This window comes from Bubalus bubalis, chromosome 23 (assembly GCF_019923935.1).
Source record: "Bubalus bubalis isolate 160015118507 breed Murrah chromosome 23, NDDB_SH_1, whole genome shotgun sequence".
Classification (NCBI taxonomy): Eukaryota; Metazoa; Chordata; class Mammalia; order Artiodactyla; family Bovidae; genus Bubalus; species Bubalus bubalis.
This window is the reverse complement of record NC_059179.1, coordinates 12153849-12181318: the sequence shown is the minus strand read 5'-3', so window position 1 is coordinate 12181318 and position 27470 is coordinate 12153849. Positions and strand designations below refer to the sequence as shown.

Below are 27470 nucleotides of genomic sequence, written 5' to 3'. Positions count from 1 at the left end.
AAACAAAGTCTCTCACTGTTTCCATTGTTTCCCCATCTATTTTCCATGAAGTGATGTGACAGGATGCCATGATCTTAGTTTTTGAATGTTGAGTTTTTTTGAATGTGGAGACAACTTTTTCACTCTCCTCTTTCAATTTCATCAAGAGGCTCTTTAGTTCCTCTTCACTTTCTGCCATAAGGGTGGTGTCATCTGCGTGTCTGAGGTTATAGATATTCCTCCTGGAAATCTTGATTCCAGCCTGTGCTTCATCCAGCCCAGCATTTCACATGATGTACTCTGCATATAAGTTAAATAAGCAGGGTGACAATAGACAGCCTTGATTTTAGCAGTCCTTTTCCTCCTTTTAAGTATTTCTTCTCTTCCTTTGATAATGTAGTCTTACAACAGATTTTAGAAATAAGAGATTTCCTCTTCTTTTCCTTTTTCATCAAAGAAGAAGCTCTGACCTTGGAGTCTGTAGTGGAAGTGCAACGCTTTATTTGTCTTAATTCACACGAGTGACTGAGGAAAGCATAGGAACCTACTTCGCTGAATTCTACCCCATCCTCAGAGCTTCTTGTTATAGACAGTGTTGTTCTCCCTACCCTTTGTCTTAAAGTAGATAGCTGTCAAAAAGAAAGGAATAAGATGACAATCCAGAAATCTCATGGTACTGCATGTAAATAGGTTATAGTCCTAGACTGGTTTATAGTCTAAAAGTACAGAAAATGGGAGGCCATGGGGGAATGTGTTATAAGAGAAAAAGGAGAGATTTGGAGAGTAAGCAGGCCGAAGCCTAGGAGTGGACGTCACTGAGAGAGAGGATGGCAACATGCCCTGGTGGAGGTCACATTGAGGCAGGTTCTGGGCTTAGGACCCAACTTTCTCTTTCTCACCACCTGCAGACCACTGTGGTATCTTGGTATATCTCAAGAGAGTACGTTCAATTCTTGCCTCACAAGTGAAGTTTATTGTTGTTGTTTAATTGCTAAGTTATGCCAGACTCTTTGCAAACCCATGGATTGTCAGATCAGATCAGATCAGATCAGTCGCTCAGTCGTGTCTGACTCTTTGCGACCTCATGAATCGCAGCACGCCAGGCCTCCCTGTCCATCACCAACTCCCGGAGTTCACTGAGACTCACGTCCATCGAGTCAGTGATGCCATCCAGCCATCTCATCCTCTGTCGTCCCCTTCTCCTCCTGCCCCCAATCCCTCCCAGCATCAAAGTATTTTCCAATGAGTCAACTCCCACCAGAAATCCATGGGATTTCCCAGGCAAGAGTACTGGAGCGGGTTGCCATTTCCTTCTCCAGGGACCTTCCCGACCCAGGGATCAAACCCACATCTCCTGCATTGCAGACAGATTCTTTACAGCTGAGCCACAAGGGAAACCCTCAAGTGAAGTTTATTCACCTGTAATACTTGGAATGGGCAACATTCATCTCAAAAACAAAATTTTCTTGAGAGAGAAAAGGAATTTTTCAAAGTTCACCTAATTCATCTTGACATATCACAGGAGAGAAGCTTTGCTGAAAACTGTAGTGGAAGCAAGCTGTGCTGCAGTGTACGGCAACCCCTACCTCACAGACACCAGGTGAAAAGCTTTCTGGTTCTGCAGCCTGGGGTGGTGGTGGTTCAGTCACTCAGTCGTGTCCAACTCTTTGTGACCCCAGGGACTGCAGCACGCTAAGCTTCCCTGTTCTTCCCCATCTCCCGGAGCTTGCGCGAACTCATGTCCATTGAGTCAGTGATGCCATCCAACCATCTCGTCCACTGTCATCCCCTTCTCCTCCTGCCTTCAATCTTTCCCAGCATCAGGGTCTTTTCTAAGAAGTTGGCTGTTCCTATCAGGTGGCCAAAGTGTTGGAGCTTCAACTTCAGCATCAGTTCTTCCAATGAATATTCAGGGGTGATTTCTTTTAGGATTGACTGGTTTGATCTCCTTGCAGTCCAAGGGACTCTCAAGAGTCTTCTCCAACATCACAGTTCAAAAGCATCATTTCTTCAGCACTCAGCCTTCTTTATGGCCGTACTCTCGCATATATGACTACTGGAAAAACCATAGCTTTGGCTATACGGAGCTTTGTCGGCAAAGGCCTGTAAAGCCAAAGCCTGGGGAACCTTATGTAAATCCTCCTTTCTATATACACTTTTGGAAGAAGTGCCTGTGTGCTCAGTCACTTCAGTCATATCTGACTCTTTGTGACCCTATGGACTGTGACCTACAAGGCTCCTTCATCCATGGGATTCTCTAGGCAAGAATACTGGAATGGGTTGCCATTCCCTTCTCCAGGGGATCTTCCTGACCCAGGGATCGAACCTGGGTCCCCTGCATTGTAGGCAGATTCTTTATCACTGAGCCAACAGGGAAGGAAATGATATGAAATGCCCAGATGTATTGCAGCAGTGAGAGAAGCTGAGCCAAGAGGAATCCGTGCCCCTATTCTTGAGAGAAGCCAGTCTCAGAGGATGCACCCACACAGGATCAAATGGTGGTGGTGGAAGTGCAGGGGTATTGGCTAGAGAAAGAGTCACAGAGTGGGCACCAGAAGCTCTGTGACCTTGCAGGAGACACATAACTGACGGCTCTGGTCCAGTAGGTGTGCTGAGTGATGGCTTTAGGGAAGATGAGGCCTTGGCTGGTCAGCAGGGAGATGGTGGAGATTCCAGGGAATGATGCCTGTGCTGAGCAAATAGGATGTGGCCAGTCATGTACCTCAGATAAGAGTTGGCCACTCAGTGGACAAGGACATCTCAACAAGAGGTCAGTAACGCAGCCATAAAAGGCATTAAATAATGCCGTTTACAGCAATGCAGATGGACCTAGAGATTATCATACTAAGCAAAGTAATTCAGAAAGAGACAAATGCTATCACTTACATGTGGAATCTAAAAGACGACACAAATGAACATATCTGGTGGCTCAGACGGTAAAGAATCTGCCTGCAATTCAGGAGCCCTTTGTTTGATCCCTGGATCAGGAAGATCCCCTGGAGAAGGGACTGGCTATCCAGTCCAGTATTCTTGCCTGGGGAATCCCATGGACAGAGGAACCTGGCCAGGTTACAGTCCATGGGGTCACAAAAAGTCTGACATGACTGAGCATCTAATACCACATAGCATATGAGACAAAAACAGACTCACAGATATAAAGAGCAGACTTGTGGTTGCCATCGTGGGGAAGAGGTGGGAGAGAGAGGACTGGGAGTTTAGAACTAACAGACACAATTATTATATATGTGATGGATAAACAACAAGGATCTATTGTATAGTAAGAGAATGATATTCAATATCCTATGATAACCATAACAGAAACAGAATGAGAAAGAATAGATGGATAGTCACGGTGCTGTACAGCAGAAATTAAACACAACATTGTAAATCAATTATAATTCAATAACATTAAAAAAAAAAAAAAAAGGACTACAGAGGACACAAGGACCCACATATACAACAGCTGCCTCTGTTCTCCAGAGGAGATGCATGATTGGCCGTCCTTACTGGTTCCATCTTGGGGAGGGAGACGATATGGGATGGACCCTTGAAAGGTAATCACAGCCTGGGAGGGAGCAAAAGCTTGAACCCAAAAGGGACGGAACTAAACAAGAGGAAAACTATTTATTTAATCCTAGCAGAGACTGAAATACATTGATTGTCAAGATGGTTCTTCTTACAAATCCCAGCCCCTCTGGAAGGAAATCGTTCCAATTTATATATCTCACCTCCTTTTCAGACATCTGAATATGCTGTATAAAAAATGTTGACCCCATGATAGCTGCATAATTTATACCTAGCAGAAGACTTATTGTACAGTATATGCTCAGAATATATCTGTTGTATAAAGATGTCAGACATAAGGCAAACTCCTCTATTAAACCGAAAAACAAGTTAACATCATGTTCCATTTCTGTGTATAGAGGTAACTTTTATAGTCATATGTATTTGCATAATATATTTTTAAACTCAAGTTGAAAGCCAAAGCTATTTTACAGCAACTGATTAAAAGTACTTACAATGACCAAGTCAAAACATACAATATGAAAGGGGATTAAAGTGATCTGAAAAACAGACCCACGCCTCATACACACCTCAATTCTGCAACTGTTCTGGGGAGACAGTAATGTTTTGTCTTATATTTTCTCTTTTTTCATTTTTCTATTTTGTTACTCAGACTTTATGAGCCCCAGGGCAGTTTTGTGTCTCTGCATTGACTCTAAATAATGGGATTAAAAAAAATTTTTTTTTTTAGGTAAAAGCAAAGGGGTGAAAGTGGGTTTAGTATATGGAGGCAATAATAACTTTTATATATAATATTTTAACTGAAATCAGCTGCCTTCTTCAATTTCTTTGTAAAAGAAGAATGAATGTCATGAAGGGATGGCTTGAGGATTTTAATATTTATACAAGATGCATAAGGGAATATTTTTACAAGGATAAAACAGAAGTTGATAAAGGTTCTCTACACCATAAAATAGCCAGTAGAAAATTTAATATTATAAACAAAAACTTTTGCACACACAGAAAATAAAAGAGGCTAAAGTTCTCCTGCCAAACAAAGCAATTTAAATAAACTAAAGAAAATAACAGCTCTAGTAATGGACTTCTGTCTTGACCCATTAACTTACAAGGACAAGGTTAAATGAAATGAAGCTCACAAATAGCACAATAATTTTGAATTGGTTGTTGGCTTGGTTGGTTGGTATGTTTGTTTTTGCAAAATGTCATTTTCCCCTGGCACCAGGTAGGTTGTCAGAGACATTCTATGCCCATACTGACAAAGCAAAGCGGGAGAGTTTTGGGTTATCATATCTATAATTTTGCCCGAATTCTTTCGCTTTTCTGAAAAACTTAATTTTACTCTACTAGATTATCATTAATCTTCCTGTTCTCAGGCTCTACTCCATTATGATTCAAATGTTATAGTGGACTTTTTCCAAGGAGAACACTGCTTCTCTTTACATATTTCAACCTTATCAGCCCATTGGAAGGGTAATTTAGTTTTTCCCCTGTCTAAAGTCATCCATCAGAGCCTGAACTGTTGACACTCTGTGCTGTCAAGTTATTTAAACCAGGTTGGTAATGGGGCCAGCTTGCCAATGCGGAAGCACCCGTTGACTGCTTGACAATTTTGCACAATAAGCTCCCAAATGATCAATGTGCTATCCTACTGAGAAAACCTATAAAAATCTCTCGTCAGTTGTATAATTCTGTTGTGGCCATACGGGCAAGTGGGAAGGACGGAGAACATAACTTTGCACTTAAAGTTCCTCACATCCTACTGCACAGATTTTCAGCAACTATCCAGGATCCTCAAAGCAACTGTGAACTAAATTCCTATAAGATCTATAAGCCTACTGAAGGTTTGTTTTTCCAAAGCTGCCTCTCGTGACTCTTGTCTGTTGCCACTCTGTCCTCGTGTTCCCCCACATTCTTGACTATGAAAATAAGAACTATTGACTAAAGTGATAAAGATATGCAGCCTCATAGCAACACAGCAAAGTCCAAGAGACAGATAAGAAAACTGGGGGGCGGGGGGGGTACTTCCCAGTAAGAATGTTATACAGAAATTCTCTTACCTTTGATTCTGAGGATTCAAATCCCCTCAGCAATCCCTGCTTACTAGAAGTACCCAGGCTTCAGCCACTCAAGAATTCACTTTCACTAGAAGCAATGCAATCTTGAGTCCTTTCTCACTGTTAGAAGACTATTCCTGAAACTCAGACGTTCCAGCCATCACCAGCCAGCTAAGAGTACAAATGTATTTACATGAATCCCATAAAACTCCTGCTCTGAAGACTCCCCATTGCTCTTTAGTTAGAAATACTCAGAGAAGAGACTTGACCTTCCCCAAATATTTCTGAGATTCCTCCAAAACACTTATAATTCAACTGTTTTCTAGGTCCCAGAAGTTGTGGGTCATAGGTATGATTGCTTTGCCTTTTGAAGTCCCCACATCAGTAGGTTGAAGGAGACAGTGATGTCTCAGCATATAAACCAAACTACTGCAACTGCTTTCGTCATGTTCCCAGGTCATCAGGAGTCACTAATGACCTTTTCCAGGCCACTAAACTATTTTTTATGGGTCTGGGAAGGAGAAACATGAGTTTGTTTCTTAAGGGATACCTCTTTCAGAGGGAGTTCCCTTAGGAGAGCCATTGAGATCTTAATGACATAGTTCTTTTATGCCATCACCCAAGGTTTGGAGGGCTAGATCCTGGTATTGAAGGGCATTAAGCAGTGAAAGAAGCCAGCAAGGACTTGCTTCTGGCATAACTACCAGGGGCATCCCTATGGATTGAGGAAGGGCTGTGTGTTGGTGGATTTAGGAATGAAAATGCTCGTGTCACACGTATTTCATCACCCTCTTACTTATCCAGGTTGTGTCACGGCTATGTTTACACAAAATTAGAGTGTGAAAGCTGAAGCTACTAATTTGGGGAGACTCTCAATCACCAAGCAAGGATATCCCAGGCCAGCTGGACTGAGCTCAGACAAGGCTGTGCCTTCAGCTCTGAATGACAAGGAAGTTCTGGGTCACTGCTGGCTCTGAGGCAGTCTGTCCGTAGTGCCTGGTTGGACAAATTCCAAACTCTTTTCCTTCAACAGCTCCCATCACAGATGGGCAGTAAATGGGCCTGGGAAAGCTGACAAGGAGGTGGGCTTCCTTCCATCTTGTTGGTGAGTCCCTCTGGCGGTGGGGTGGGTGAGGGGCACCCCTCACCCCTCTGCTAACTGTCCTTCTAAGTACATTTGAAAATATTTAGGTTTGTGAGACCAACTGCTGCATATTTTTGTTATTCTAACTGCCTGTGACAAGCACACTTCATCCTGTATCTGTGAGTAGAAAACCCTCTGATTCCAGGCCCCCTCCTCTTCTCTCTGCCCAGCTGATGGTTGCCTCCGATTCTGTGTGTATGTGTGTGTTTCCCATTCAGCTTTCCACCTAGAAAAGGATATCAAGTCCCTTCCTTTGGTCTTTATTTCCCTTGGATCTGCTCCCCTCCTGTTCTCTGTTCTGCTGTGTCTCACTTTGTTTCACAGGCTTTTGTGTCAGCTGGCTTCTGGCAAACGCCTGGCCTATGGAAGGACAGGCGGGTGATTGTGGAGTCAGAGAAAGAAAGAATCCACGTGATTTTTCCCTCTACTTCACTATCTTGGGCATCACCTCAGCCATTGACCATATCTCTTCTATGGCTCCAGCTCCTGCCAAGTGGCAGGTATTCTACTTTCTGACTGGTGACTTTAGTCCTTGGGCTACATTAACCCCAGACCCCTGCCTACGGCTGCTAGCAGCTTCTGCCTATTGCTAATGTGTGAGTTATCTGACTGCTCCCTATATAGATTTTTAGCTTCATCATTGGTGATACCCATTCACTCTGATAAATATTTACAGTATTTTGTTTTCTGGTTGAATCATGACTTATGCTGAGGGTAATATTGAGTTATGGATCATGCTAATGTTGAGCTGGATGGAAAACTTTATGAGAAAAAGCCACTAGACATTTATATGTGATTGCATATAGGTGCTGAAGACCGTGACTAATAAAATATGACTCCAATATCTTTGTAATCAATCAGTTTCAGTACCAGAAAATGAACTCAAGAGATAAAGCAGTGATTAAGAAATGAAGACTGCTGTTGGCTTCCCACTAAGAAACTTATGTGAATTCTGGGAAGGTTTCAGACCATATTATCACAGGCCATCAGGCCAATCCTTTGAGCAAAATTTTGGGTAGTGAGGGACATCATGGTTGTTGATGCTGTAAGTTATTTCAATAAGATAGCAAAAACATCTGGGTTCTCAGAGTTAATATAAATGAAACCAGAAGAGTGAGAGTAGAGAGAAATGGCATAAAACACAGAGGAAAAGAGGAAACTCAGCAGTGCTGGAAATGATAACCTCTACCCCAGAGGTTGTCAAACCACAGCCCACCAGCCAAATCTATTGGCTGCCTGTTTTTGTCAATAAAGTTTTATTAGTACACAGCCACACCTGTTTATTTACACACATCGTCTATGACTGCTTTTGAGCTTCAACAACAAAATCGATTAGTTGCAGTAAAAAACTAATATATATCACTCAGAGCCTAAAATGTTTCCCTTTGATCCTCCACAGAAATCTTCTAATCCCTGCTTTAGTCCCACATGTAGCAGTCCACAAGCCTTTCCTGATGAAGTCCCAACATTTCAAAGCAAAATTAAACTCACTTGCATCTGTGCTCTCATGGCTCTTTTTATATCTCTTTTTATATACAGTATTGTAACACCAATCACATTGTAACTCGAGTCACTGCAGAGATTATGCTCACCTAGCTCCCCATGGGTTATAGCAAAAGCCACCTTGTCAACCCACTTCCATCTAGCCCCTACACAAATTGCCACCATGATCTTGAGTCAGGCTATTTCAATTTTCAACAACTCCCCACCACAGCAGCTTCTATCACATTTAGGATAAAACTTCAGTGCTTTACCATGGTCTTGAGGTCTCTGCCTGAAACTAGGATCTCATGGCATACAAAGTCCTGCTCCAGCCATGCCGCCTCACTTACAGTGTCATGCCAAACTTGTTCTCCTCTCAGGGCTTTTGAAATTATAGCTCCCCTGCATGGAAAACTCCTCTTCCAGATCTTCCCCGCTGGCCACTTCCTCATATTCATATCTCAGCACAGATGTCACCTACTCAGAGAAGCTGTTGCTAATGATCCCAGCAAAGTGTTATACTCCCTAGTGCATCATTCTATATCAATTTACCCACTTTATTTTATTCATAGCTCTCATGGCCATCTGAAATTATCTTGTTTATTTGTTCACTTATTCATTGACTGTCTCCTACCATGCCAGCTTGCTAAAGCAGGGACCTTGTATCTTGGGTTTATTGTTGCATTCTCAATGTTTAGAATAATTCCTGACATTTAGGTGCTCAATAAGGATTTGTGAATCCATGAATGAATGATTTATAGAAGCATTCATTTATTTGTACTTTGTGTCAAGCCAACAGCAAGCTCCTAGAGGTCAATGATCACAATTGTTATATCTTTGGGACATAACATGATGCCTAGAATTCAACTAATGCACTTATTAAATGTTTGTTGAAAAAATCATTGTTATTGAGTGAATACTTAATGAAAATGCAAGCAACCATAGAAAAAATGGAATGTACAAAATGAATTAGTTTAAATATTAAGGTATTCTTATGACAAATATTGATATATTGACCATTACAAGTTTTAAGAAATTTCAGAGAATGGTCATGGTTCCAGTTTACTTAATTGGCTGATTATCTTTGCCTTCAAACTATAACAAATATCTGCAAACATCTTTGTGCAGATTTTCGGTTTGTTTGTACTAGTATGTGCTCATCCATAGGTAAAGCTGACAGGTTTTCGCACCTGCTAATAAAAAAATTGCAAACCTAGCATCTTCAAAAATAGTGCACTTCAGACCCAATCATGGAGATAGAAGTCTGACAGTATTGCAATGAAAAACTTAAGAGAAAAGTCTATTTCTCTCCAAGTTCTGTCTTTGATGACACTAATCATGCCTGCTTTTGTTAGTTCAGGTTTGGTTCAAAATGAATAGGGAATAGAGTAGACAGCTGAATGTCATGCTCTTTTTCTTTCTAAGATAATTTACCCCCTGAAGAAAGAGAAAAATCTGTTTTTGCAGGTGCAAATTCATTCAAAGTCAGCTATCCAAAATGCAAGTCTTGTAAGTAAAGATGCTATGCCTTGAGGTTCAGATCCCAGCTACTGAAATGAATTACTAATGAACAAAGAAAATGGTCCTAATTCCACAAGAGATGGAGCCTTAAACAGAGCCTACCTTCTAGCTGCTCCCATGCACGTGTGTTCAGGTCCGATGCAGTTACGTGCCAGCACACTTGCAGATGGAGGAGGGGTAAATGTCATCTGGGGAGGCACAGGCCTGGCGGGGCACAGTCACTTCTCAGGGTCACAGCATTCCAGCATCTGCTCCTCAGCTTTGCAGATCCAGAAAATGAAATGTGTCAGGGTGCTTGTAGTTGATTAATCCCCGGGAATTTACGAGAGACTGATGTACAAAGCAGAGTGCCAGTTTACCAGTTTATACTATGAAATATAACTGCCAAATGGTTCCGAACATTTATGTCAGCAGGAGAAGGCAGCCTGCTAAAGACATGAAGAGGTAAACCATAATCCAAAGCTTGGTGGGTAGTCATGGACTTGGCACGCATGGACTTGGAGCAGGAGGGGGAAGTTGGATGACCTTAAGAACTGGTGTCATTAAGCCTGACCCATTCATCTCCAAACTGAGACTGACTTGCCAGGAAGGCAGGACACTTGGATTCTCTGGCCAGTGCTGGAAACACATAGACAATTCCTGCTCACTGGCCTTCCTTTTTCTAGATTCCTTGCTGGATACACACATATTCTGCCTTTTCATATATTAATGCCATTGAATAGGGTGTGCCTTTTTTCTCATTATTAGTAGTAATGAGCTACTATTAATATTTATTGAGTGGTAATAAGTACTGGATATATGCTAACTTCACAGTCAATTCTGCTTAAATGCTTGTTTTGAAAACACTAACTGGTTCAAGAACCATATATTAGGGAACAGTTTGAACATACTGCAAATTCATTTGCTTATACACAGCTTTGTCTGCAGGAACCCCTCAGTTCAGTTCAGTTCAGTTCAGTCGCTCAGTCATGTCCGACTCTTTGCGACCCCATGAATTGCAGCATGCTGGGCCTCCCTGTCCATCACCAACTCCCGGAGTTCACTCAGACTCGCGTCCATCGAGTCAGTGATGCCATCCAGCCATCTCATCCTCTGTCATCCCCTTCTCCTCCCTAGGCCAAAGCAAAAACTCAATGGAATCCAACCACTGTGAATATATAAACTGTATACACAGACATACATCAGACCTCTACCAGCTGCCTCAGTTCCCCACATGAGTCAATTCCCATATCCAGTGTCACAACTTTCTTTCCAATTTCAGATACCCCCGCCCTCTCCCCCTCCCCCACCCTGCCAATCTGGCTTCCCTGATGGCTTGGTCCGTAAAGAATCCGCCTGAAATGCAGGAGATTGACCTCAGTACAGTAGGCCTGGGTTCAATCCCTGGGTCAGGAAGATCCCCTGGAGAAGGAAATGGCTACCCACTCCAGTATTCTTGCCCGGGAAATCCCATAGACAGAGGAGTCTGGTGGGCTACAGTCCATGGGGTCACAAGAGTCGGACACAACTTAGATACTAAACCACCACCCCCAACCCATCCACTGCTCCACCATAACCCACAAGCTGCAACCCTCTGGCACCCAGTTTCACAGCCAACTCCAGCTCTTTTCACAGGGCCATAATTACTGTAGTTTCTATGTATTTTTTAACCATTTATCATGTACAATTGCTCTAGTATTTCCACTAAAGTGTCCTCCTCTTTTTTGTGTTTCACCAGTGTTTTGGTGTTGTGCTTCTAACCTTGTTTCTCCTCTAAGTTTGTGGTTTTTATTGTGTACTTTTGCATAGCACAGTGATTTTGGGAAATGCATATGTTGCATTATAGTAGAACTGAATGTACCTTATTATCCTATTTAATCTTTCAAAAAGTATCATTTTTCATTGGAGGACACTGAGATTCGAGGGGTTTGAGTAATTTACCCAAGAACAAAGAGCTGGTGAGTAGTTAAGCAAAGATGCAAACTCTCTGCTCTAAGATACTCGGATAGCTTTGGGCTCCTAATTTGATATAGGGCCAACTTGTCTCTTCAGGTGGTTTTCACCAAGAATAATTGATTTCAGATAGCAAGGAGATCCAACAAGTCCATTCTAAAGGAGATCAGTCCTGGGTGTTCTTTGGAAGGAATGATGTTAAAGCTGAAACTCCAGTACTTTGGCCACCTCATACAAAGAGTTGACTCATTGGAAAAGACTCTGATGCTGGGAGGGATTGGGGGCAGGAGGAGAAGGGGATGACAGAGGATGAGATGGCTGGATGGTATCACCAACTCGATGGACGTGGGTCTGAGTGAACTCCGGGAGTTGGTGATGGACAGGGAGGCCTGGCGTGCTGCAATTCATGGGGTCTCAAAGAGTCGGACACGACTGAGCGACTGAACTGAACTGAACTGACTCAGAAGTAGGCGGTAGAGTAGTAAAAATATGCTTTTTGGAGCCCTGCTGCTGATTCAGATCCTGGCTCTGTCACTTACATCCTGTGTAACAATGGGTGAGTTATATAATATGGCCAACTGTTGCAAAATGGCCCAGGAATCTCCCTCCTTATATCCTTGCCCTTTGAAAAATGCTTTGCTATCAAGAGGCAGATTCTATCTTCCTGACCCCCCTGGCTCGGGGCTGGCACTCTGACCTGCTCTAACGAACAAATATGGCAGAAGTGATACTGTACCGGTCTCAAGGCTAGACCTCGGGAGCCCTTGAATGCTTCACTCATCCCCCTGGAATGTTGCCACCATCATGTGAGCAACCCCAGGCTTGCCTGTGAAGTGATGACAGATGACGTGGTCACCCCAGTCACCCCAGTACCCCCAGATGAAAGGCCTGAAGTGGGAGTGAGGCCATGACGGACTCCCCACCCCCAGTGAGCCAGCAGCTGAGCACAGACACATGAATAAGGCCGGCTAAGATCAGCCAGACCCAGATCAGCAGAATTATTATTTTGAGTTACTAGATTGGGGGTTGTTTGTTACACAGAAAAAACACACCTGATGCATTTAACTTCTATGTACATGAATTACCCAATATGTAAAATGGGAAAAATAACAGATCTGGGAGGGTTAAATGAGTTAAGTATACAGAGACAGACTCAGAGTAATACCTTGGGTGTTAACAAAAATGAAGCCTTAAACATCAATAGTTTATTATTATTATTCCTCAAGGTTCTGAGGGTTGACTGGGCTCGGGTGGTTCATGCTGAGGGTGTCTCAGACAAATGCAGGCAGACAAGGGTTAGGGCTGGGGTCGCCTTTTTTTTGTAATATTTATTTGTTTGGCTGTACCAGGTCTTAGTTGTAGCTCATGGGATCTTTTACCCCTGGCATGTGAACTCAGTTGCCACATGCGAACTCGTAGTTCCAGCATGTGGGGTCTAGTTCCCGGACCAGAAATGGAACCTGGGCCCCAGCATTGGGAGCATGAAATCTTTGCTACTGGACTACCAGCGACGTCCCAGGGCTGGCATCTTCTTGAGAGCTTCTTCACTTACATGGTAGTACCTCAGCTAGAAGACTCAAAAGGACCAACTGGAGCTCAGGCATCTCTCTCTCTCTCTCTCTCTTTCTCCCTTTACTCTTTGGGGTCTCTCCAAAGAGTGAATTTGCATTAGTTAGGCTTCTTCCTCGGCATATGTTGATTCTCAGAATCCCAAGAGAAGGCAGGCAAAAGCTGCATGATCTTTTCCGTCCTTGGCTTGAACGCCATGCTGTGTTCCTTTACTGCATTCTCTCCATCCAGATTGTCACAAAGTCTTGTCCAAGTTTAAAGAGGAGGGCCATACCCTCCAAGTGCGGATGGGAGCTGTGTGAGAGAATTCATAGCTGTGTTTTAAAAACACAATGATCTGTTTACATACAGTCATAATTACATCCTTCTCCCAGCAACCCTACTAAGGGTAGTAAAAACAGTGTATCTTTTATTATTTGAAGACATATTTTTTGACTGTTTTAGGTTCACAGAAAAACTGAGAAAAGAGATTTCCCATAAATTCCCTGCTCCCCCACACGCGCTGACTCCCCCATCACCAGCATCTCCCACTACAGTGGCACCTTTGTTACAATTGTTGAAATCACATTGACACATCCACTTTTAACAAGAGGAAAACTTGGCTCAAAAAGATTGAATAATCTGCTGAAAGTCACAAAACTATACATTCTCAGAACTTTCAGTCAACCCAGGATGTTTTTAGCCAAAACCTGTCATTTTAACCCGTATGTGGCACTACTGATCACATCTAGGTTTCCTGACCATCACGTTTAGTGAGCACAATAGTGAGCACAAAAATCTCTGAGCTGGAAGGTAAGCAGCTGTCACTCCCACATGGGACACTGAATACACTAATGGACGTGAAAGGAGCCAATTAAACCCCTTTTCTGGACTTTTCTCATCAGCCTGTTTATACTCTACAATTACAAAACAATTGGTTTACTCCAGATAGAGAGCACCAAACAGTAGACAGATAAGACTTTAGAGACAGAGGAGGCAGAAGGGACAGGGCAAAGATAACAAGCAGCAGCCTGGTATAGATAAAATAACAATTCTTTATATTTATTAGTATTTTAAAAGTCAGATTTACATGGGTTATTTCACTTACCAGCAACAAGAAGCAAAGAGGTATTATTTCATTCAATACCTGTGAAAGGACAAAAGTGAAATCTCCTTCCCATAGACACTGGAACGACAGAGCTAAGTTGTAACTCAGGCATGGAGTCCTAGTCCTAACAGCTGCGTACTACCCACAGGGTACAGTGGGGTAACTTATCCTACTCCTGTTGAATATGCCATTTAACTTCTTCTGCTTGAGTTTCTATGTCTCTATACTTTGAGGGGGTTGTTCCAAATAGTTTTAATGTCCCTTCTCTGATATTTCAATGTGTCATGGTAAAAGTGTCATGGTTTGCTCTGATGCCACAGAAGGTAAGAATGAGCCTGATTAAAATTATCTTTAAGAATCCCTTAGTTGTGTTTCATATTGAAAGCTGATACACATCACTGTTTAGTTCTCTCCCCTGTGTTTTTCCTGTTGGGGTTTCCTTTGATGAGCCCCAGATGAAGTCAATGACTTTGGTTAAAGGTCTAAACTGCATTCAGTGTAGAGACATGCTCAGCCTGGAAACTGAGACTAGCAAAAGGGGCAATTGATTCATTCCCCTGTATAATAGTCACAATCTCAATGGAATGGCTGGCAGATAAAACTATAGTATGAAATTTCTATTTAATATTGGGTTATTAGATTTTCCTTTGTTTGTTGGCTTTTCTCCATTTGTTGTTTTTTCCTGTCTTTTTCTTAAAAGGCTGGGCACATAGGGGTCACTTAAGTATCATCCAATACTATTATTAAGTAAGAAAATATAAAGAATTGGGAGCAATAGTTGGACAGAGGAAGGATAATCACAAAACTATATAGGTAATGGTGGAGAAGGCAATGGCACCCCACTCCAGTACTCTTGCCTGGAAAATCCCATGGATGGAGGAGCCTGGTAGGCTGCAGTCCATGGGGTCACTAAGAGTTGGACACGACTGAGCGACTTCACTTTCACTTTTCACTTTCATGCATTGGAGAAGGAAATGGCAACCCACTCCAGTGTTCTTGCCTGGAGAATCCCAGGGACGGGGGAGCCTGGTGGGCTGCCGTCTATGGGGTCGCACAGAGTCGGACACGACTGAAGTGACTTAGCAGCAGCAGCAGCAGCAGCATATATGTAATGGAGCATATGAACTGAGTAAGAAAGACCTCGATTCAAAACCAAACTCTTCTACATGTGTACCCCAACGTTCATTGCAGCTGTTACAATAGCTAGGACATGGAAACAACTATATGTCCATCAGCAGATGAATGGATAAGAAAGTTGTGATACATATTCACAATGGAATAGTACTCTATTAAAAAGAACACATTTGAATCAGTTCTAATGAGGTGGATGAAACTGGAGCCTATTATACAGAGTGAAGTAAGTCAGAAAGAAAAGAACCCATACAGTATATTAATACATATATATGGAATTTAGAAAGATGGTGATGATGACCCTATATGCAAGACAGCAAAAGAGACACAGATACAAAGAACAGACTTTTGGACTCTGTGGGAGAAGGCGAGGGTGGGATGATTGGAGAGAATAGCACTGAAAAATGTATATTACCATATGTGAAATAGATGACCAGTCCAAGTTTGATGCATGAAAAGGGCACTCAAAGCTGGTGCACTGGGATGACCCAGAGGGATGGGATGGGGAGAGAGGGGCGTTCAGGATAGGGAACACATGTACACCCACAGCAGATTCATGTCAATGTATGGCAAAAACCACCACAATATTGTAAAGTAATTAGCTTCCAATTAAAATAAATAATGTAAAAAAATAGAATCTACCAAAAAAATCAGATTCTTCTTCTCACTCTTTGGTAATCTTGGAGTTGGAATCTATAAAACTGAAGCACCACCATCTCCACATGGGCCTGTAAGGAGAAGTAAAGGAAATAATACACATAAAGTGCTTAACACAGAGTCTGGCATACCGTAAGTGCTCAAGAAAGTCATTTAATTATTTTTGTATTATCACGGAAAGGAGAGAACTTGGGTAAGAAGTAGCCCAAGGAAAGAATATTGCAAAGCCATAAATAAGCCTAGGAATAGACAAAAATGTATTCTCCCACCAAGAATTATCCCTTCAGATGGGGAGAGCAAATGTTTCTATGAGGAGATATTTTAAGAAGATGGTGCTTGAGTGTGTGTTGCTGATGTCTTATTCTTTCCAAGTCCCATTCTGCATTCTCTCCAAAGCAAAACAATAGCTAAAATGGGCAGCCTGGAATAGCCTTTATGACACACCTCCTATAAAGTTAAAGACAAGACCAGAACTGTGTTTACCTCGCGTTAGGCAGTAGCCACAGTCCCAGGAATGGAAAGGCCTCGGGCAAGCATTCGAAGGTTGAAGTTCTTTATGACAGTCTGGCCATAAAAAGAATCTCCCTAGGAAGTTGTGTAGTTGTGTGTGCGTGCATGTGTGTGTGTGTGTGTGTGTGTGTGCAGTCAACTCACAAAATATTCACAATCTAAAAGTTGACAGTTCTGTTTTATTCAGTGGGAAATTTTAGGACATCAAGCCTAGGAGACAGCCTCTCAAGTAACCCTGAGAGAATTGCTCTGAGGGGGTGAGGAGAGGAACCAGATTATACGGAAATTTTGCAACAAAGGGCAGGTAGTCTCTTCATCAACAGATTACTGCTGATTAAAGAAAACCAGATATCCCAAGTTAAGGAATTTAGTATTCCTCAAAGTGTGGAAAGACGCAAAAGTCTGGATTCACTGAAATCATTCCTTTCATGTGCATCTCCGTATCCTGTGTATTTCACATCCTGAGCTCCCTTGGGGTTCCCCATAGGGAGTAGCTGCAGTCCTGATGGCTGCTAGATCCCAGGTATTCTCCTTCCTGCGTGCCTTTAGGGGTGTCCCTGGTACTGCAGCTGTTGAAGAATCTGCCTGCAATGCAGGAGACCCCGGTTTGATTCCTGGGTTGGGAAGATCCCCTGGAGAAAGGATAGCCTATCCATTCCAGTATTCTTGGGCTTTCCTGGTGGCTCAGCTGGTAAAGAATCCACCCACAAACCCAGGAGAGCTGGGCTTGATCCCTGGGTTGGGAAGATTTCGGGCTCAGGAACTCACATTGAAGGGCTGCAATCACTGAGCACTGTGACATCCGTATTTACTGATGTGGCAGGAAATACTCCATTTCTCAGTGTGTTAGCAGGTTTTTTGACCCCTCAGGAACTTCAAGGGATTAGGAAAGTTTTGCATTTGAGCCAAAACCTGTACCATAAACCTAAAGCTATGGAAAAACAAACCCTATAACATCGCAATTGGAAAAACAAGGAAACAGGGAAACGTTCCCCCAGTGTTTCAAGAGGGGACAAATGCATGCAAATTAATATGACTACCTCACAGAGACAAAGAATGACATCACTTCCACCGCCCCAGGCTTTGCTACAGCTGGGAGACGCAATACCTTGATTTGACCCCCTCTCATAACAGCACTTCAAGTATTATGCAACAGACCCTCAACCATTTTTCAACCTTCTTACCCAAGACCTCATTCAAGGAAGGAGTAAGATGCGGTAGAAGAAAAAAGGGAGTGAGAGGGAAGGAAATCTCCCACATTCAGATTGAACAACACAGTAGGAATTAGTCTGTTGAATATTATATTTACCTGGGTCATGAAACCAGGTCACATATGGTGCCGCTGTAGGAGAGATTTTGTTTTCAATTTTCTGGCTGCACCATGTGGCATGCAGGATTCTAGTTCACCCATGCATCAGCCTGTGCTCCCTGCAGTGGAAACACCGAATCTTAACCAATGGGCCACCAGGGAAGTCTGGAGAGATTTATCTTAAGAGAAATGGGTAATGCCAGTATCAATAAGACTGAGGTGAAGATGGGAAAAAAAGGAAAAGAAGCATTAACTCTAGAGACCAAAGAATGGTACCCTCTGACTCCAAGATAAAAATGTGTAGAAATATGTCAGTAGAAAGAGAAACAGCTCTCTAACACTTAGGAGCTTGTTAAGTGTTGAGGCTTTCACTATGGAGAACAGTGTGGAGATTCCTTTAAAAACTGGAAATAGAACTGCCATATGACCCAGCAATCCCACTGCTGGGCATACCCACCAAGGAAACCAGAATCAAAAGAGACACATGTACCCCAATGTTCAACACAGCATTGTTTATAATAGCCAGGACATGGAAGCAACCTATATGTCCATCAGCAGATGAATGGAAAAGAAAGCTGTGGTATATATACATAATGGAGTATCACTCAGCCATTATAAAGAATACATTTGAATCAGTTCTAATGAGATGGATGAAACTGGAGCCTATTATACAGAGTGAAGTAAGCCAGAAAGAAAAACACCAATACAGTATACTAATGCATATATATGGAATTTAGAAAGATGGTAACAATAACCCTGTAAACGAGACAGCAAAAGAGACACTGATGTATAGAACAGTCTTTTGGACCCTGTGGGAGAGGGTGAGGGTGGGATGATATGGGAGAATGGCATTGAAACATGTATAATATCATATGTGAAACAAATTGCCAGTCCAGGTTCGATGCATGATACAGGGTGCTCGGGGCTGGTGCACTGGGATGATCCAGAGGGATGGTATGGGGAGGGAGGAGGGAGGGGGTTCAGGATGGGGAACACATGTACACTCATGGCGGATTCAAGTCAATGTATGGCAAAACCAATACAATAAAGTAAAATCAATTAATTAATTAAATTAAAAAAAATTTTTTTTTAAAAAGAAGGCTTTGTAGTTTGGGTTGAGGGTCAGTGACTACTTATACATTTAATATGACAGGGTAAGTCACTCTTAGTCCTGTACTTGTGCTCTTCAGATGCATTCATTTAAACTGCATTAAATGGCTTTTGCTTTGTGTGATCAGCAATGGAATTGCTTGTAAAACTTCCTATTCTGTGACCAGGTGTGAGGATTGCCCTTCTCTTCCTGCTTTGAGGTTACTTGTGGTCCTATGACTTGCTTTTCTATTATGAGAAGTCACATGTATTACTTTCTGGCAGAAACTTTAAATAAGAGTCAGTGTATGTATGATTTACTGTATCTTCTTTCCTTGCTTTGGTGATTATAAAAATATGTATCAAGATGGCACCTCCACAACCCCATGTCCTTAAGTGACTACAATGAGCAGGACATGCCTACTGACTTGAGATGGATATGTATTGTGAATGACAAGTGGGCATTTACTATGTTGGGTCATTAAAAGGCCTGATCGTTGTCTCCTCCCCGTTTCACCCTTGTGAGATCACATTAGAAATCACTGCTTGTACAAGTCACAAAGACCAGTGTATACTGCATCTGAAATTAAAACAAACTTTATTTCCCCTGACTCTCTAAATCTCCCTTCTTCCCACGAAGACCTTGGAGTTGCCAAAGTAGGATGTCCATGCCTCGAAACCATTCTCTCAGGTCAGCGGGTCTAAATATAGATGGTAACTTATATTTGCTTTCACTAATAAAAATAAAGATGAACCTCACAAAATGATGGAATGAAGCTAAATACAGCTGCCTAAACCTTTACCCTTTCACCAAAGAGTCTTTAACACCATGACCTCCTTACTTTATGCCTTCAGTGAAAATTCTGTCCACATAGAGCTACAAGTGACATCAAAACACTTATGTATTCTTCAGTGCTTGTCTTTTCAGTTTTTCCATTTTCAAGTTCTTTTCTTGTGTCAAAGCCAATTTTCTGTTTCCTTGCTCCTCCCACATCTCATTTTGCCGAGCCTTTGCAATAAGGTTGCTTTCCAAGCCATGCAAGAGGAAGCAGGATAGTTTCTATCTCTTTAGACATCTGGAGGAATCCTCTTGCACTTTACTCACCTTCAGAAAGGAATAGCTCAAAATCTTTGCAAATTGCTAGTGACTGTGACCCTTTCCATCTAATTTATTTCAATCTTCAAGGCCTGTATTAGTCTCTATTTTTATAGCAAAGCAATGGACCATCTTTAAGGCTTTCACTTCTTATTTTTATTTAACTTTCTCTCTCAACACTTTTTTTCATTTCCTCTAAACCTTTTTCAGTTCACTTCTCCAACTCGACATTCATCTTGACAAGAGATAAGGAAGTAACTTGGAGGGAAGAGGGATACGGAGACTAAGGAAAAAGAGAAGTGGGGGAAAGTAATTATTGTAGTGAAGTCTTTAGAGAAGTTTGATAATGTGAGAAGAGTGGAGAATCAGGTTTTGAATGGATTTTACTGTGCAGATTGGGGAGAGACCATGAAGAAAAAAAAAATCAGAAAATCAAAGTGAGAGTTAATAGACAGAAGAAAAGAGTGAAATGGAGTTAGGATCTCTTTAGTGGCTTGGTCATCAATTAAGTTCATAAATTGTTACTACTGGACAAACTACTGGCCTTAGGAAACAGTGCCAAGAGAAAATGCTTAGTCCAGTGACACGTAACAACTTGTAACTTCTCATGGCATTTGTTCCTTAGTGAAAGTGGAATGCCTGATTCTGCTTATTTCAATAAAAACAGCTTTGACACATACAAACAGTATACTTGATTGGGACAGCAACCAAAACAATGACTCGTTTTCATCTCACATGCAAATCTTAAGACTTAACTGACAAAACCATACTGTTTTATAATTACTTTTGCATCTAGTTACCATACATTTGGAACCATATTCTTCTCTGAAGCGCATCAACACAATTTTTTTCAAGCTGGAAAATGCCTGTCTACCCACCTTCTTTTCTGTTCTTCTGGTATTTACCAAGTGGCTAATGTATGCAAACCTTTGTGTTCCATTTTCAAATGGCTCAGAAATACAGCTAGATGAAGCACCCTCTTTTTGGTATTCCTGATGAAATTTTAGTTCTGGAGAAAACAAGTAATACTGTAATCTGATTTATAATGGTAAGGGACCTGTATTGTTTTTATCTGGCAGGTAGCTTTTATTTTTCTAATAACAATGACCCTCCTCTGCCTTAAAAAAAAAAATGTCCTTCTTTCATGCCACCTGGTTCTGGCATGACTATCAGAACACTTTTCTCCTTTTTCTAACCCCCCTCCCTATGGAATAGGGCTCTGATCCAGACTTCACCAACTGTGTCCCTCCTTCAGCAGATACACACTTGAACCATTGTAAGGGAAAGAACAAATGTCATGTTTTGCTATTTAAAAATTTGTATTTAATTTTATTTTCTACCGTAAGCCTCGTGTGTATGTGTGTGCACCTATGTACCCTCAGTCGTTCAGTCGCATAAATTTTGTTAAATGTTTTAACACTCAGCCAGCAACTTTTTAAAAAACAGCCAACCATGTGAAAATTCACAACAGCAGAAAGTTAATCTTTATTTCTCTTATTCTCATAGATGTTATACAGTTTAAAATTACTGCTTTCTCCAAGAGAAGTAACAGCCCCTTAGTCTGCCTGGGGGGATGAATAAGTACTCCTATGAACCCATGACCAAAAGTGGGAGATGTATATTACTAATAGGAATGGGAGGAACACAAACAACTCGTGAACTCGAGATTCACACTTGGTTATATTGAACTATATGTAACGTATATAGTGGTCAAATATGGTTTTTAAAACAACCTTATATAATTAAAAAAAAAAAAACACTTGGGCATTCTACTCCAACAGATTCTCTCTCAAATTTTTTTTTATTTGGTTGTGCTGGGTCTTAGTTGAGGCACTCGGGATCTTTAGTTGAGGCATGAGAACTCTAAGTGGTGGCATGTGGGATCTAGTTCCCTGACCAGGGATGCTCCCCTGTGTTGGAAACACGGAGTTTTAGCCATTGGACCACCAGGGAAGTCTTAACAACCAATTCTCTTTATATACAATTCAATCTTGAATAGGTGGGGGTTTTTCAATTGAAGTACAGTTGATTTACGGTATTGTGTTCATTTCTAGGATAGAGCATACTGATTCAGTATTTTTGCAGATTATATTCCTTTATAGGTTAGTACAGGATAATGGGTCTAATTCCCTATGCTAGAACAGTAAATCCTTGTTGTCTATTTTATACATAGAACTTTGTACTCTTCAACCCCATACTCCTGTTTTATTCCTCCCCGCATCTCATATTTGGCAACCCAAAACCTGTTTTCTTTATCTGTGAATCTGTTTCTGTTTTACTTATGCATTCATTTGTATTGTTCACTTAGATTCAGGTGGGCTTTTTTTTTTTTTTTTTTTACATCATTTGAGATGTAGCTATTCACCCAGAAAACTGCCTAACAGTCTTCTGACTAGACATATCACAAAAGTCATCCAACCCTGGAATTTACAAACCTGTGCACAAGAGCCACCTATGGAAATTTTTTTAATTCCTATTTCCAGATCCTTCCCCATTTATTTTTAACAAGTTCCATGTGTTAGTCTTCTCTACATCTAGCTTAGCTTGAGAATCACTAGCTTAGTCCATCTTTCTCCAAACTGTTCATCTTCAATCTTGAAAAATTAAAATTCCAAAAATGTGCATGCTTAGAGTAAGAATCATCTTCTTACTCTTCATATAAGTATTTCAGTTTCAGAACACAGAGGCTCTCCTTGATGACTGTAAGCTGTCGAGATCCTTTTGAGAATGTAAAGTACATCACCAGAGCTGTTTACAAGATGCAGGGTCCCATTTTGTATGATGGTTAAACGATGAATCAGATGCACGAAGTGTTTTAATGCCTCCAACATAAATTGCTGTGTAGATTTCAATTGCAAATAATTGTATTAATTCTTTCAGGTCATTTGGATACCACCTAGTAAAGTTTACCATCCATGGTCATGGTCAAGAATGTAACATTTTCTCCCCAAACATGCTGAAATTTACATTTAGAGAGTAGTGAGTTATTCAATATCTGGTCTCTAGCAGGAAGAGTGGAGAAGGCAATGGCAACCCACTCCAGTGTTCTTGCCTGGAGAATCCCAGGGACAGGGGAGCCTGGTGGGCTGCCGTCTATGGGGTAGCACAGAGTCAGACATGAGTGCAGCGACTTAGCAGCAGCAGCAGCAGGAAGAGAGGAAGTGGAGATTCTCTTCCATGGAAGGAGAGGAAAAACATAACAGGAAATGCACAGGCAAGAGAACAGTTCACTTAGACCTCAGGCACAACCTGTCAATGCTTTGAATCCTTTCTTCCTCCCCCAGTTACATTAAAATCGTTCCCAAGTCACACTTCTTTCTCTCTCACTCCCATGGCTTGGAACAGGCTGTTCTGTACTCCTTGATGAAGTCCTGTTTCTTAAGACCCGTTGAACTGTTCCCCTTCTGTAGAGGTTTCTTTAGTTCTCTGGGTTTGTTCTCTACCCACTCAATATCTCTATTTAGCTTTCATGACAGTTCAGTTCATTTGCTCAGTTGTGTCCAACTCTGTGTGACCCCATGGACTGCAGCATGCCAGGCTTTCCTGTCCATCACCAACACCCAGAGCTTGCTCAAACTCATGTCCATCAAGTCAGTGATGCCATCCAACCATCTCATCCCTCTGTCTTCCCTTCTCCTCCTGCCTTCAATCTTTCCCAGCGTCAGGGTCTTTTCCAATGAGTCAGTTCTTTGCATCAAGTGGCCAAAGTATTGGAGTTTCAGCTTCAGCATCAGTCCTTCCAATGAATATTCAGGACTGATTTCCTTTAGGAATGATTGGTTTGAGCTCCTTGCAGTTCAAGGGACTCTCAAGAGTCTTCTCCAACAGCACAGTTCAAAAGTATCAATTCTTCATCAAAAGCACACTTCAAAATCGTTTTTGAATTTCTAATTCCTAGCACAGTGCCTGACACCCAGAAAGTGCTGAGTAAATGCTTATTGAATAGTAAATGAGATAATTTGCTTGATTAAATTTCCATTCTACTGAACCTAACCTGCCCTAATTGTGTGTTTAAGTGGCAACTAGAGAGGGCTAGGTGTCCCCTTGAGTTCCGTGACACAACAATAAATCCACTGACCTTTTGAAATAATAGACAGAAGTCCCTGTCTGGCAGCTGCATTCAGTAACTTGCCAGTTCTGTGACTGGGTTGCTGTGGTTTCAACCCATGATGAGACAGAGGAAAAACCTGGTGTGAAAAACCCAGGTGTGTGTAACCAGGTAAACCAAATGACCAGTTTCAAAACCCAGGAATTTCAGCTTTATTTTGGCAGTGTTTTTTTTATTGTAATATAATTGCTTTGCAATGTTGTGTTAGTTTCTGCTCTACAACAAAGTGAATCAGCTATGTGTATACATGTATCTCCTTTGTAAGCCTCCCTCCCACCCCACCCCAATCCTACCCTTCTAGGTCATCATAGAGCACCGAGCTGAGCTCCTGTTATACAGCAAGTTCCCACTAGCTATCTACTTTACATATGGTAGTGTATATACGTCAGTGCTTCTCTTCCAATTTGTCCCACCCTCCCTTCGGTCCACAGTCCATTCTCTAGGTCTGGATCTCTGTTCCTGTCCTGCAGGGAGGTTCATTGGTACCATTTTTCTAGATTCCATATGTATGTGGTAATTGATGATTTTGTTTTTCTCTTTCTGACTTACTTCACTCTGTATGACGCTCTCTAGGTCCATCTACATCTTTGCAAATGGCACAGTTTCGTTCCATTTAATTGCTGAGTAATAATCCATTGTATATATGTACCATATCTTCTTTATCCATTCCTCTATCAATGGGCATTTAGGTTGCTAAAGATACATGCACTCCACTTCGCTGCAGCACTATTTACAATGGCAGTAGGTATTGAGAGCTGTCCTAAAACCAAGAGGAGGACAGAGATCAAAGAATAGGGGCATAACCATGGATCCCAGGAAGAGATGATATAGGTTGCAGGGACTAGCAAATGATGACTCGGTCTTACCAGGACTGAAAGACTATAATAGTCAGGACTCTAGAATTACAAGTGATTAAAAAAAAAAAAAAATGAATGTAACTGCAAAAGAATATATAGAAAAAAATACGTCCCTCCTCTAGGATCCCAAAGCCCTCTCTGGGTGTCCTTCCTTATAGTGTATCATATTATCTTTTTTCACTACCAAACTGTGAGCCCTTTAAGAAAATTCCTCTTCTGTTCCAAACACCCCCCAGGAACCCAATGTATTGTCTGACACTTAATTTACACCTAACATGTTTTGCCCTTGAACTTCAAGAATGTAGAAGTGTCTAACTTATGCCCTCTAAGTCCTAGAGCTAAAGACAAGATTTTAGTCCAATGTGTTTTACTATGTGAATTTCAGGATACCTCTAGGAGCTCCTTGAATTTGCCATTATGAGACATTTTTGCCCTAAATTATGTGTGATGACTAGAGCTTCATAGATGATAGAGATAAACAGACATGAGCAGAAAAGGAAAAAAAAAACATACATAAACAAAATAGAAAGACTTTACTTTTTCTTAGTAATGATACACTAAACAGTGTTTTGTCTAGTGCCTGAGAAAGTAAAAGCTTCTTTAATTCCACTGCTATTTTGAAATGAAATCTGCCGTTGTTCTGACTGTTCGCTGCTCCAAAGTTTGGGTGTGCTAGCTGATATATGGTGCAGTGACTCTGATACAGTGTTAGATGTATGAGTGACAGAATGGTATCAGCTTTTTGCAGAAGTTAGCTCCAATTTTATTGAAAAAGAAGTTATCTGAGGAGATTGAGCAGTGACTGCATATGCATATAAATGCTCCAGCAGTCAGACTTGTAAAGTATCCACATTTTCCAAACTGACTTACACAATAGAGAGAAAAACTCCCACTTTTCTTCCAGCCTTACATATCACTAAAGGGGCACTATAAAATATATTTTATATAAGTGTATATAAATATAATTGCTATAAAATATCATTGCTTCCCTTTCTTGCTTTTTATCACTATGAGTCCAGACGTAAGATCATATTAACAGTAAATGGACATCCTGGCCTATGCTTTCTTCACAAGGAGAATGTCAAATTCTTACAGTTATCTCCTCATTTATTCCATATGAATTCAATGCATCAATTGCCTATTTTATGGCAGACATAGGATCTGAATATGGAGAGATTCATAATTCATAGTCCTAGCCTTCAAAGTGCTCAAAGTCTAAGAAAAAAACAAAGAGTTATCATATAATACCCTAAGTGCTATGATAAAGACTTTACAGGGTAGTGTATCACCATGGAGGGGAAAAAACCTCTAACTGCCTATCTGGGAGGATGGGAATTTGGAAGGGCTGGACACATTTAGAAGGAAATATCATGAGAAATTTACGGCAATTCCACAGAAAATTTGGAGATACTATTGTAATACTTTGAGGTCTGCTAGGCTAAGTCGTGGAGAAGGCAATGGCATCCCACTCTAGTACTTTTGCCTAGAAAATCCCATGGACGGAGGAGCCTGGTAGGCTGCAATCCATGGGGTCGCTAGAGTCGGACACAACTGAGCGACTTCACTTTCACTTTTCACTTTCCTGCATTGGAGAAGGAAATGGCAACCCACTCCAGTGTTCTTGCCTGGAGAATCCCAGGGACGGGGGGAGCTTGGTTGGCTGCCGTCTATGGGGTTGCACAGAGTCGGACAAGAATGAAGCGACGCAGCAGCAGCAGGCTAAGTAGATTTCTTCCAAATAGTAAACCAGTAAGAGTTTGCTGTTGAATGCAAAAGTCTTAATTCTGAGTGAAATGAAGATCTGGAATTTGCCCATTTGGCATAAACTATACCCACAACCTGAATAAAGCAAGCCAAATAAATCAATGATTAATTCAATTCACACAAAAGCAAGGTCTCTTAACCCAGTTTCCATGGAAATTGTTTCTCCAGACCTTAATCTTAGTTCTAGGTTTGCTCTCCTCTAAGGACCTAGTCAAAAAGCGATGCAGGTTTACTAACAAAGGTATACACACTGATGGAGGTAAAGCTGATAAGCATTAGGACACCATGATAGTAGGAAACCTGAATGTAAAATTTGGGATATCAGGCCTAGCAATGGCTGAGAATAATGCTCTTTAGAAAATTATAAATGGTGCACCTGAAGGATGAATGATACTGTTTGTTTTCCATTATAGCCCCCAAATACATAGCTGTTTACTCTTTTTTTTAAGACTGAAGTCTAGTTGAATTTCAAGATTCATTTCAGGTGTACAGTAGTGATTATTTTTGCAGACGATATTTCATTATAGATTATTACAAGATAATGGGTATTATTCCATTTTTATTCCGTTTTATACAGTAAATCCTTGTTGCTTATTTATTTTCTATATAGCAGTTTGTATCTGTTAATTCAATACTTCTAATTTGTCCCTCCCCCT

General features: G+C 41.3%; 2 long non-coding RNA genes across 3 annotated transcripts in view; one reads left to right on the top strand and one right to left on the bottom strand.

Annotated features, from left to right (window-relative positions):
- LOC123331334 overlaps window positions 1-27470 on the top strand; it is a 477797-nt gene that overhangs the window by 420892 nt on the left and 29435 nt on the right. The gene's annotated exons all lie outside the window — the stretch shown is intronic.
- On the bottom strand, window positions 12823-18022 carry LOC123331336. The gene is made up of 3 exons (XR_006547904.1): window positions 17901-18022; window positions 16067-16152; window positions 12823-13500 (listed from the first exon to the last, which is right to left on the bottom strand). It is a non-coding gene; the product is annotated as an uncharacterized LOC123331336 (long non-coding RNA).